Source organism: Arachis ipaensis, chromosome B04, assembly GCF_000816755.2.
Source record: "Arachis ipaensis cultivar K30076 chromosome B04, Araip1.1, whole genome shotgun sequence".
In the NCBI taxonomy this organism is placed as follows: Eukaryota; Viridiplantae; Streptophyta; class Magnoliopsida; order Fabales; family Fabaceae; genus Arachis; species Arachis ipaensis.
The window spans coordinates 42,293,390-42,306,131 of NC_029788.2; the positions used below are offsets into that span (position 1 = coordinate 42,293,390).

The following is a 12,742-nucleotide window of genomic DNA, read 5'->3' on the forward strand; positions in this document are numbered from 1 at the left end:
ACCATCACTCATTACAACATTTAAGTGGGTAAAATTCTTATTCCTAAGCTTTACCTTCTCACTTGAATATGGTTTGATTGAAAATGATGGTCAACTTAGAGCTATTTGTGGAGTTAAGAGTAAGAAAGAGTTATGTAGTGGTTGGAAGCATCACTCTAAGCTCATGATGGTTGCATGCTTAAAGCTGAATTGCAATGGTTGGTGTAGAACCAATTTGCATGGGTCTAGGAGAATGTTTGGATGCTTAATTGAGAATTCACAAGCCTTGTCACCCAAATTTCATTATGGCAGTCAACAAGAAGATGGGTGCAAGAACAAGATTTGGGACCCCGGAATTTATTTCAACAACCAATACTTTTCGGGCCTTGCCATTTACCTACGCTTACTTGAAGGCTTTATGCGCCAAATTTGGGATCCCGGTAGACATTGGAGATGCAAACATTGGTGGAGATTCCAGGATGAATTAAAAAATATGGTTAATTTTGCATTTTGGCTGGTTTTTGAGTCATAGGGAAGGATAGGAGAATTTTGAGCTATTTTTAGTGTTTTCACCAAAAAAAAGAGGAGAGAGCGATGCACGCGGACGCGTACATCACGCGTACGCGTCGATGCCTCAGTACAACATCCATACTTTCTCTAGAGAGTTGTGCCAACTCTGGGCCCACCTTGTGCCCCTGGCCCAATTCTCAACCCACGCGGACGCGTACATGACACGTATGCGTGGAAGCACCCTTTCCCTGTCGACGCCTAAGCGTACGTCACGCTCCCGCGTCCATTGTATTTTCACCCAACCCACGCGGGCGCGTACATGACGCGTACTCGTCGATATGTTGGCACAGCCTCATACTAATGACCTGAGAGTTGTGCCACTCTGAGCCAACCTTGTGCCTCTGGCCCAAATCTCGACCCACGCAGACGCGTGTATCACGCATTACAAGAAAAAGGCCTATGGCCACGCTTTTTTCTTGCCACGCTTCAAAATCGTGGCCAAAAGTGGTCTATGGCCACGCTTTTATGAGGGTGGCGATAGATTAGAGATTTGGCCACTTTTTTTATTGCCACGCTTCAAAAGCGTGGCAAAAAGTATCAACGGCCACGCTTTTGTAAGGGTGGCAATTGATTAGAGAAACGGCCACGTTTTTTTTGCCACGCTTCAAAAGCGTTGCCATAGAGAGAAACAGGGACGTTTTGAAAGCGTGGCAACAGGGTTTTATTATGGCCACGCTTACAAAGCGTGGCCATATCCTAGTACTCTTTTGGCACGCTTTAAAAGCGCGGCCAAAAGGTTCTTTTCTGCCACGCTTCAAAAGCGTAGCCGTAGAGCAAAACAGTGACGTTTTAAAAGCGTGGCGAGAGGGGCTCCAACCCATTGACCCCAACCCGGCCCCCAACCCGGCTCCCAACCCGAGCCCAACCCGGTCCCCAACCCAAAGACACTAACCCTAATCACTCGAAACCCTAAGCCTGGAAGAGCGCCTCCCATTACCCTCGCACTTCGCCCTTCACCCTTCGCCCTTCGCCCTTCGCCCTTCGCCCTTCGCCCTTAGCCTTCGTCACTCGAAACCACTTCTTCTTCATCTTGTTAATCTTCATCTTCGTCTTCATACTCTTCTTCTCTTTCTTGTTATTCTTCTGATCTTTCTGGATCTCTCTGTTCACCTTCGAGCTCCACCAAACATGGGCGACGGCAAGGTCAATCTCCCCGGCGATCTCTTCTCCTCCAAGCCCTTCGATTCCAAAGGTCTGATCGATTTTCCTCTTTTTATTTTCTCAATTTTTTTCGATTTGTTTAATTTTAGGGCTTTCCCTTTCCATTTTCATTTTCCCTTGATTCGTTCTCTCTGATCGCATGTTCCTTCTTGGTTAATTGATAATGCTCAACACGCGTTGCTTGCGATGTTGTGGACGTACATGGTTTTTTTCTGGAATGACAAAGCCACAAAGGTGCACTCTGTTTGTTGCCACCACTAGGCCGCCACCATGTTGCTCCGGCCATTCACTCATCATCATCAATCTTTCCCATGTATGTGTACTAATAAAAATAGAAAATAGACTTAGAATATTGAATAACTTTTTAGTATGCTAATTCAACATATGAATGGGATAGATAATACTGCTGCAATACTTGCGACATTCAGGATACTTAAAATGATCAACTAATTATCATCAATGTAGAAGTCAATACCAAATGCCTTTTATTACACCATTTTGATTATTAATATCCCGTGAATTATTTTTTAGAAAGATTATGACTGTGAATAATCTTAACTTGTCCAGGTTGTAATATTTAGAGATGGGACATATCTGACCTTAAAAGAAGTTTTTGAGAGTTTGGACTAGACTGGGTAAAATCTTATTCCTAAAGCAGGATAATCTCATTCAAGGTAACTATTTTTTATGCTATAGAAAGAAAAAGCTGCTCAATTATGCTAATATAAATATCTCTTCAAATTTTGTGTGAATTTCCTAGAAATTATTTATTGATTGATTTTTGGTGATGTTTTTCAGGTATAGAGAGGGAAATTGGAGCATTACAATTGGAAGTATGTGAAGCAGTTATTCATTGATCACTAATTATTTTCTTGCTGAACTTTGGGATTATCTCTAATGTTTTTCTTTCTTACTGTTTTTAGGAAAAGAAGCTTCTTGCTGAGATAAAGAGAACTGCTAAGACGGGAAACAAGGTATGATCCACATTTTCTCATAGGTTTCTTATGCATAATTACTTGATAAGCTGTCACGTTGATCTGAATGTGTTCGAATTGGCTTACTTTTAGTTCGAAACATCTTATATATTGAAATAGCCTTCTGTCAAAAGTTTTAAAAGTATTAAAAACTGTTATTTCTCTCTAGTCTCTGGATAATTTATTGTGCCAAACATGCTAATATATTCTTCATTTCTTGTGCAATATTCAGGCTGCAACTAAAGTTCTTGCTCGACAGTTGGTAAGGCTTACGCAGCAGATTGCTAACCTTCAAGGTAGTCGAGCTCAGATGAGAAGCATAGTAACTCACACACAAGTAAAGAACAAGCATTCAGAATAAGCAAAAGTTGTATGGACAAGTAAATTTAACCAGTTCTTGAACAAGTAAGGACAATTATGCTATTATAATTGTTTTATTTTGGCAAATGAACTTAAATACTTAATACTGAGGCAAGTTGAATGTTTAAATATGATTGTTCCATCCAATAGTTTGTAACTAAGTTATGTTAGAGCTGGAAGAAGTTTAAAAGAATGACTATACTTTTAGTATTCAACAGCACAAGATTAAACAAATAATGGGACAACTTGATTTTTTTTGGTACAACTTTATAAAGAACAAGCATTCATAATAGGGGATCTGCTACCTATATGGATTATTTTTATATTGTATGTGTACAATTTTATAGTAGTAACATGGCAATTAAATAAGGAAATATAGATTGGAGGGAACCCTACCTATAGTCTATAGGCAACTCTTACCACTACTACTATATGTATTATGTTTTCTCATTTAATTTCAACTTCTCTTTTTGTATTTAGCACTTATTGCAATGAAGAGACCTAGTAGATCTATAAATTATGCTATGTTTAACTGTATATAGCATGCTGATAACTCTGATTCCGATCTTTTACTGTGGAGATCTAAGATCTGGTTGAACTTGACTGATTTTATTTAATGTGCATAGCTTGTGTGTTTATTTTTGGTTTTTCTTGTTGTCTTAACTGTTCGCCGGCCTTATTGTCTGATATAATTTTTCTTCTGATCTGGTTGCTGGACGGCCTTTTGTTTGATAGAGTATCATATTATGGTGTAGCTCATATTTTTCTTGGCCCCTTTTTTTCTTTAAATAATATAGCTCATATGTAATTTATGGTGTAGTTTGTGTAATACTGCAGTCTATTGTTTCCATGCTCTCACCAATAATTGATTGATCATGCTCTCACCAATATTTCTGTTTGATTAATCTGGTTTAGCTCATTCTGTTTAGCTTGTTTAGTTCAACTAATTTAGTTTAGTTGAATTAGGTGGTTAATTAGAGAATCTGGACTGTTATATGAACTGCAATGATTTCAGTTTGTGGAACTGGTTAAGTCTATAAATTCTGTTTGCTGCTTGCTTGAACCTGGGAAACAGCTATTTACTACTACTGTTTAATAAGTGTTGCTGCTTTGTGCCATGTGTTAGAGACCTAGTAGATCTAGAAATTGTGCTATGTTTAATTGTATATAGCATGCTGATAACTTTGATTCTGATCTTCTACTGTGGAGATCTAAGATCTGGTTGAACTTGACTGATTTTATTTAATGTGCATATCTTGTGTGTTTATTTTTCATTTTTCTTGTTGTCTTGACAGTTCGCTGGCCTTATTGTCTGATCTAATTTTTCTTCTGATCTGGTTGCTGGACGGCCTTTTGTTTGATAGAGTATCATATTATGGTGTAGCTCATATTTTTCTTGGCCCCTATTTTTCTTTGAAAACTGTAGCTCATATGTAATTTATGGTGTAGTTTGTGTAATACTGCAGTCTATTGTTTCCATGCTCTTACTAATATTTCTATTTGATTAATCTGGTTTAACTCATTCTGTTTAGCCTGTTTAGTTCAACTAATTTAGTTTAGTTGAATTAGGTGGTTAATTAGAGAATCTGGACTATTATATGAACTACAATGATTTCAGTTTGTGGAACTGGTTAAGTCATATGAATTCTGTTTGCTGTTTACTTGAACCTGGGAAACAACTATTTACTGATGCTGTTTAATAAGTGTTGCTGCTTCGTGCCATGTGTTAGCAACTCGTTTCCTCGTTGCGATTCTTTGTGCTTATTATGCATTCGTGCTTATTATGCATTCATGCTCATTACATCCGTAATCATTGGCTGCTGCTGATTTCTCAATTTGCATTTCCTCTTTTGCTCACTAATTAACAAAGTAATGTTATTATGCTTTGTGTTTTGCAGTAACAACCACTAACAACACTGAAGCTATTGAGAGAGCAGAAGAACAAGTTTGAAGAGGTTCCGCTGTTTCCGCTTTGCTCTTTCATCCCTGCTAGTGCATTCGTCTTTGCCATTCCCTACTCAGTCTTCTCTGCCATTAGTCACTGAGTGTGCAGTTTATTGGTTAGTTTCAAGGTGTAATGTAGTTTCTATGTTTTTAAATTTATAAGGTTTAGAGTGTGATGAAATTAAAAGATGTAGAGCCTGGACCATAGCAGTATTTTGATTGTTGGATATTCCAGTTCAAAAAGCTTGATGACCATTTCTATATATGCTATGAATACATTATGCATATGGTTTTTTGTTCTCACCACTGGCCAATAATTGGAAATTGCGACAACTAGATTATAATTCTTTTTTTCAAGCCTTTTATTTGCGTTCGAGTTCTAAAAAAAAGCTTTAGATAAAAATGGTTATCCCTTCACTTTTTTGTCTAAGAAAAAACAAATTTAAAAAAATAATATTTTAAAATTGGGAATGCTATTAAATGGGTCATATCAGTTAAAATAAGCCTTATTTAAATTTGAATTTTCTTTTTACTTATTCAAAATTTGAATTTAAATTTGCTTTTTTAAAAGGGGTCCTAATGCATTTCCCCATCAGCAATGAGTAGCTCCCAACACTTGCTTCTATTTTCCCTTTTTTATTCCTTCACAATCACATCAACCCACTTTATACTTTGCATTAACTAGCAAATTGTATTAAAGTTTAAGAAAATTGAAAACAAAATTATGGGTTAGGACTTAGGAGTATAGAAGTATAAATGGCACAGCATGATGAGTGGATTTTAGTAGTAGTAGAAAGAACAAATGAATTAGGCCATTTAAGGACATTCTACTATCTTGCTATTTTTAATTAGTAGTTTGGGTTTCAATGTAGCTTATTTTTGTTCAGGCTTTTGATAGTTATCTATCCAATACTGCTGCCACTTCTTTGTTCTGCTGCTCTTGTGGTAATATAATAGTCTGCTGCTACTGAATAGCTGTTCCCTGCCGCTGCTACCTCTCTAATTCTGCTTCTGCTGTGCTACCACTTTGCTACTGTTGTGGAACGGATTAAGACAGTAATTAAGGTTGGTTTATAAAAATTTAAATACATCTATTAATTTGTTATTGATGTTATGCGTGCAACTTAGTGCTTTCCTGTTGAGCATTGCTAAAATTCAATTTTCTCTGTTATTTTATGTCTAATGCCTTCAAAGTATTTTGGAGGCTTGCACAACATTGTCTCTTAGTTAATTAGAAAGTTAGATTTGCAGTTAGTGAGACTAATAGTAAGGACTTCAATTTAGAAACTTAGCTATCTACGTGAAATATATAGGTTTTCGATGGATATGTCGAAAGACTGGATGGATACACCACGTCATGAGAAAGAATATCAAGTTGGTGTAGAAAGATTTTTACACTTTGCTTTCTCATCAAAGGGAGTTCCTCAAGGGGAAGAAATTCAATGCCCTTGTGCAAAGTGTTGTAATATATTTTGGTTAAAGAGAGATGACGTATATGATCATCTAATATGCCAGGGTTTTGTAAAAGGTTATAGGCGGTGGTTTAATCATGCGGAATCACTTTTTGCTATAGATATTGACAGTGACATAGGCAGTGAATATAACTGCAATAATAACATTGATGAGTTGTTACGTGATAAATTTCGAGATAATACACAAATTGATGGACAAAACATGGGGCCTAACGAATGTGCAAAGGAATTTTATAAATTGGTAGACGAGGCAAGCCAAGAACTATACCCCGGGTGTAAAGGATTCACAAGATTATCCTTTACCATTCGTCTTTACTTGTTAAAATGCTTGCATGGTTGGAGTAATGCGTCATTTACTTCTCTCTTGAAATTATTGAAAGAAGCAATGTCATATTTGAATATTCCTATTTATTTTGGTAAAACCAAGAATATGGTGAAGAACTTGGGTTTTGACTACCAAAAGATCGATGCATGTCACAATGACCGCATGTTGTATCGGAACGGGTATGAGAATGACTCATCTTGTCATGTCTGTGGAACATCCCGTTATATTGAGCATCATGAAGAAGAATATAATGTTACCTCATCTAGAAAGCCTCGCAAAGTTGCTGCGAAAACTCTAAGGCATTTCCCTTTGATTCCCAGACTTCAACGGCTTTTTATGTGCACAAGAACTGTCGAAGCTATGTTTTGGCATCACAAGGAGCGTGTTAAAGACGGGTCCTTAAGGCATCCTACCGATGGTGAATCTTGAAAAGTATTTGACAATCGACATGAAGATTTTGCAAAGAAGCCTCGTAATGTGAGACTTGGGTTAGCAAGCGACGAATTCAATCCATTCCGAACTTTGAGCAGTACACACAGTACATGGCCTGTTGTTTTGATAGTGTATAATCTACCCCCTTGGATGAGTATGAAGCCTGATTATTTTATGCTATCTTTACTTATTCCTGGACTACAATCACCGTGAAATGACATTGATGTCTATCTTCAACCGTTGATTGAAGAATTAAAAGAATTATGAGAGTCAGGTGTCGAAACATATGATTCGAAAGAAAACAAAACATTCAACATGAGAGCATGCCTTTTGTGGACAATTAATGACTTCTCTGCGTATGCTATGTTATCTGGGTGGAGTACAAAGGGAAAATTGGCTTGTCCATGTTGTAATGATGAGACTTCTTTTATCTATCTGAAACATAGTCACAAAACTGTTTATATGGATCACCGAAGGTTTTTACCCATGAATCATCCATGGAGGCATAACAAAAGATCTTTCAATGGAAAAACTGAATTCAGGTCTGCACCGCAGTTGTTAGAAGGTTCAACTGTATTTGATATATTGCAAGAGGTAGATAATTCTTTTGGGAAGAAGTAAAAGAGATCAAAAAATGGCATATCAAATTGGAAAAAACGGTCAATCTTTTTTGATTTACCATATTGGAAGTCCAACATGTTTAGACACAACCTTGATGTCATGCACATAGAGAAGAATATAGTTGATAGCATAATTAGAACTCTTTTAGATATTCCTGGAAAGACGAAAGATCATGCAACTGCTCGTTTTGACCTTAAAGACATGGGTATCAGGAAAAACCTTCAACCAAAAGATACGAAGGATGGAAAAAAAACTAAGTTAGCAAAGTCACGCTTTTTAATGACTTCAGCAGAGAAAACAATCTTTTGTAGTGTCTTGAAAGCGGCAAAATTACCTGACGGTAGCGCTTCTAATATTGCTCGATGTGTGCATGAAACAGAAAAGAAGATTTCTGGTTACAAGACCCATGATGCTCATTTCATGTTGCATTACTTGTTGCAAGTACCAATCAAGAGCATACTTCCTGACCATGTTGCCATCGCTCTAGTTTGATTATGTTCATTTTTTCGTTGAATATGTCAGAAAGTAATTAGCCTAGATGAGGTAGTTAACTTAGAAGCAGAGATTGCTGAGACATTATGCCAATTGGAGAGGATTTTCCCTCCTAGCTTTTTTGACATAATGGTGCACTTGCCTATTCATTTGGCAAATGAGGTGAGGTTAGGTGGTCCAGTTCAATATCGTTGGATGTACCTTGTTGAACGGTATATGTGCACACTAAAATCGTATGTTCGTAATAGAAGTCGTCTAGAAGGATCTATTGCCGAAGGATATTTGGCAAATGAGTGTATCAATTTTTGCTTAAGATATTTGCATGAAGATGTTCAGACAAGATTTAATAGAATCCCTCGGAACAACGATGAGTGTGTTTCAGATGAGGTGTGAACTCCTAGTTTGTTTCCAAGCAAAGGATGTCCTCTTGGTGGAAGAATAGGAGATTTATTTATTTTAGATGAAAAATCAGAAATACAAGGTCATGCATACATCCTAAACAATTGTGATAAGATCGAAGTCTACATGAGGTATTTTCTTCGATTCATTATCATTTGTTAGATCTCAATCATCATATTTAACTTTACTAACAACTAAGACTATGAATATTTAATCTCTTCAGAAAGCATGAGGAGGCAGTTAATGATAACAATCCATGAAGAACAAAGTGGGAGAAAGCCAATGACCGCAGTCAACAATTTTCAGAATGGTTTAAAATTCGTGCCATGAAAAAAGATGTGCCTGGTTGGGCAAAAGGGTTGGCTAGGAGTCCAAATCGAAATTTTGATGATGACGGAGAAGATATAAACGAGATGAGTGCAACTTCAAATAAAAAAGGAATGAGTCTTGACATGTATTTTAAGGTACATGGGATAAATTTGGAAGATGAAGAAGATGAGGAAGATGAAGAAAATGAGCTTGATGATAATGCAAATGATGCGGGTAGTGGAGGACAAACTAGTAATGAAGGTACTTTTCTTGTTTAGTTTATTGTCTAATTAGAGCTTATATTACTTCTCAATTGAATTATGTTATTTTATTCGGACTTAGGCACAATAAAGAAGAAAACCCGTGGAAAAACTACGTGCAAAAAGCTTCATGCCACAGATTTTAATGATCGACGGGAAGTGGAATTTTTTCAAGGGCAGCCTGTAGGTCCAACCAACGAGGTTGTATCTGACCTCAACCAACTATTGGGCACAACAGTTAGAAATCCTCGTTTTGTGACTTTGTTATATACTAGTTGGAGTGGTGTGCCTAGTAAACTCAAAGAGGAAATGTGGGAGTATGCCAATGTATGTAAATATGGCATTATAGATAATTTTTTGTTAATTTATTTGTCACATTATTTGTGCTAACTGTTGATATTTTAATGTGTTGTGTTGCATAGCAAAAGTTCATTCTTCCCATAAGATCAAAGCCGTGGGTAATGCAGGGATTTTGTGGTGCATGGAAAAAATATAAGAGAGAAATAAAAAAAGAGCATTTCGTGAAGTACAACACAAAGAAAGAAATGATAAAGAACCGACCATTAGAGATTCCCGAGGTTCAATTTCGCAAACTAATTCGGTATTGGAGTCTTCCGGCCATCAAGGTAATATTGCCTTTTATTTCTTCCTATACCGTCAAGCATACTATCATTGATTCTTCATGTTTCTAAACTTAGGTGTTTTGGAAGAAATTTGATTCTTCATTGATTCTTTATATTTAGGCTATCTCTGCTAAGAATACTGAAAATAGGTTAAAACAAACATCTCCTCACCGAATGGGATCCACAAATTTTGGAATAGTTGTGTAAGCAGCTGGTAATATAACTTATTCTTTGTGATTTCTCTTTTATGTGTATTCATGGTGTAGTTGCCTAGTTAGTATGCTTCATGTAAACTTTTCTCTATATATTCTAGCGCAACTCTAAAGAGAACAGTGAAGAACCATCAAGGGCTTAAGTTTTCATAGCAACTCGCACAAGTAAAAAAGGAAAAGAAATTGATGCTAAAACACAAGCCACAATTGTGAGTTGTTTGTATTTTTATTTTGGATATGTACATTTTGAATTCTGATGTGATTTCTATCTAAATTGAGTTAATGTGACTTTGAACCTTATTGGTTGTTGCTTTTTGATAGACTGAACTTCAGAACCGCTTAGAAGCAGGAGAAAATGAAGAGGATGCATTTGTAGGAGTGTTAGGAAAGGACCAACCAGGTCGAGTTCGTTGTTATAGGGCTTCGATTACAAGAAGCTCTCTTAAAAAAGATGAGGAGATTCGCCACATAAAATTTGAATATAACACTAAGGTCTCATCATTAGAGAAGAAGATGGATGGTGTATGTGGTTTATTAAAGGTATTGGTGCACCAACTCAACCCTGGAATGAGCGATGAAGAGGTAACAACCTTAGTTCAAGCTGCCCAAGATTCTCCTTTGGATACCTCAAGTAGCAAAGCAAGAAATACTCCTCGCTCCTCCGAAGCAACTCACATTCCACACAAAGATGATGTAGGTAAAATTATAATATTTTTATTAATAAAAATGTTGGAATATAACCAAGTACTTCAATTTTGTTTGTTGTTGCTGAATTCGAACTTGGAAGGTTCTAATATGATTTTGAATAACTATGACTGGTGGAAAGAGTTAAGTTTCTTAGAACTTGGAAGGTTTGAACTAGTTGCCATTGTTGTATGTTTTACATCTTCTTTTTCACTTGTTTCACTTATTGGTTCCTTCTATCTGAAAATTATGAATGCACGATTCAAATTTCATAGTGTGTTATGAAGTTTTAGAGAGATATTAATGGTAATGGCTGATATCATCATACTGTGTAGGCGCATGATTCACATCTTTATTTTGTTAAAAGTAAGTAATATATGTTTCAGTTTTAGTTTGTTAGGTTTAGGCTTGGCTCAATAATAGAATATCAAACATTGGCTGAGGGAACATGAATGTTGTATCACGTTTTCATTGATGCTATAAATCAGATTTATTTATTGAACAATAAGTTGTTTGTTTGATATCAAATTTAAAGAAGATTTTGAGAATCCTTGTGCAGATTAGTGGATATATGTAGCAAAATTAAATCTGATTGTTAGAATGCTTTTTATGTTACAAAAATTAAGTTTGATGTCAAATCTAATTGTTAGAAAAATTAGTGGGCTGAAGTTTACTGCATCATCCATTTTTCATTTGTAGTTGTTCATTTGTGTTTTTTATTTTGCAGGGCACAGGTCAAAACAATTTAGCTTGCAATGATACATGAAGTTTTTATATCTTGGCATGAAGTACAAGAAGACTTTGATTAGGAATTCTAATTCATGTATTAGGAATTTCATGAGAAGTTATGACTTTCACTTTTGGTATTTTGAAGAAGATTTTGATTAGGAATTCATGAGTAGTTATGACTTTCACTTTTGGTATTTTGTTAGTGTATGTTGTTATGTGATCACACACTTATTTTGGTGACAATTTTATGAAAGTTGGATTACTTGATTATTGGTCATTGACTAAACTATAAAATTATCTATGAATTCATATAAGGTTTTATTTATGAAGATTAAAAAGGGAACTAGGTTACTGACCATCTTTTTTGCCACGCTTTAAAAACGTGGCCATATGGCCATATCTCTATCTATTGCCACGCTTAGAAAGCGTGGCTGTATCTAAGCTTTTTTGCCACGCTTTTCAAGCGTGGCCATACCTCCTCTACTACTACGCTTTCGCCATGCTTTACATGCGTGGCCGTACCTCCCCTTTTGCCACGCTTTAAAAGCGTGGCCGTATCTCCTCTTGTTGCCACGCTTTACAAGCATGGCCATATTTGCTCTTGTTGCCACGCTTTAAAAGCGTGGCCATATCTGGTCTACTGCCACACTTGAAAAGCGTGGCCAGATCTGCCCTATTGCCACGCTTTGACAGCGTGGCCATACCTCTACCTATCGCCACACTTTAAAAGCGTGGCCGTATTTTCCACCTACAGCCACGCTTTTACAAGTGGCAGTTTGTACAAAAGCGTGGCAATAGGCTGCAAAAAACGTGATGATAGAGCAACTGCCACCCTTTGATAGGTCACCCTTTCAAAAGCGTGGCGGTAGCTCAAAAAGCGTGGCGAAAAGTTATCGCCACGCTTTTTTCAGCTTTTCGCCATGCTTTAAAAGCGTGGCAATAGACGTGTTTTCTTGTAGTGACATGTACGTGTTCCTCCATACACCCTCATCCACGCTTAAGCGCACCTGGTACTGCTGCATCCCTCTATTCCTTCGCCCATCCACACGCACGTGTACTGGACGCGTACGCGTGGATTCAAAACTCCTTAATCCCATCCACGTGAGAACCCTAACACTCGCGTGCTTCACCCATTCTCTCTCTCTCTAACATTCCCTCTTCGTTTCTCCGATAACCACCATAACCGCCACTGTCTG

The 12,742-nt window shown here is 36.9% G+C and overlaps 1 long non-coding RNA gene across 1 annotated transcript; it reads left to right on the forward strand.

Annotated features, from left to right (window-relative positions):
* LOC107637780 lies at positions 2,269-11,711 on the forward strand. The gene is made up of 5 exons (XR_001619521.2): positions 2,269-2,384; positions 2,509-2,543; positions 2,634-2,684; positions 2,917-3,021; positions 11,545-11,711. It is a non-coding gene; the product is annotated as an uncharacterized LOC107637780 (long non-coding RNA).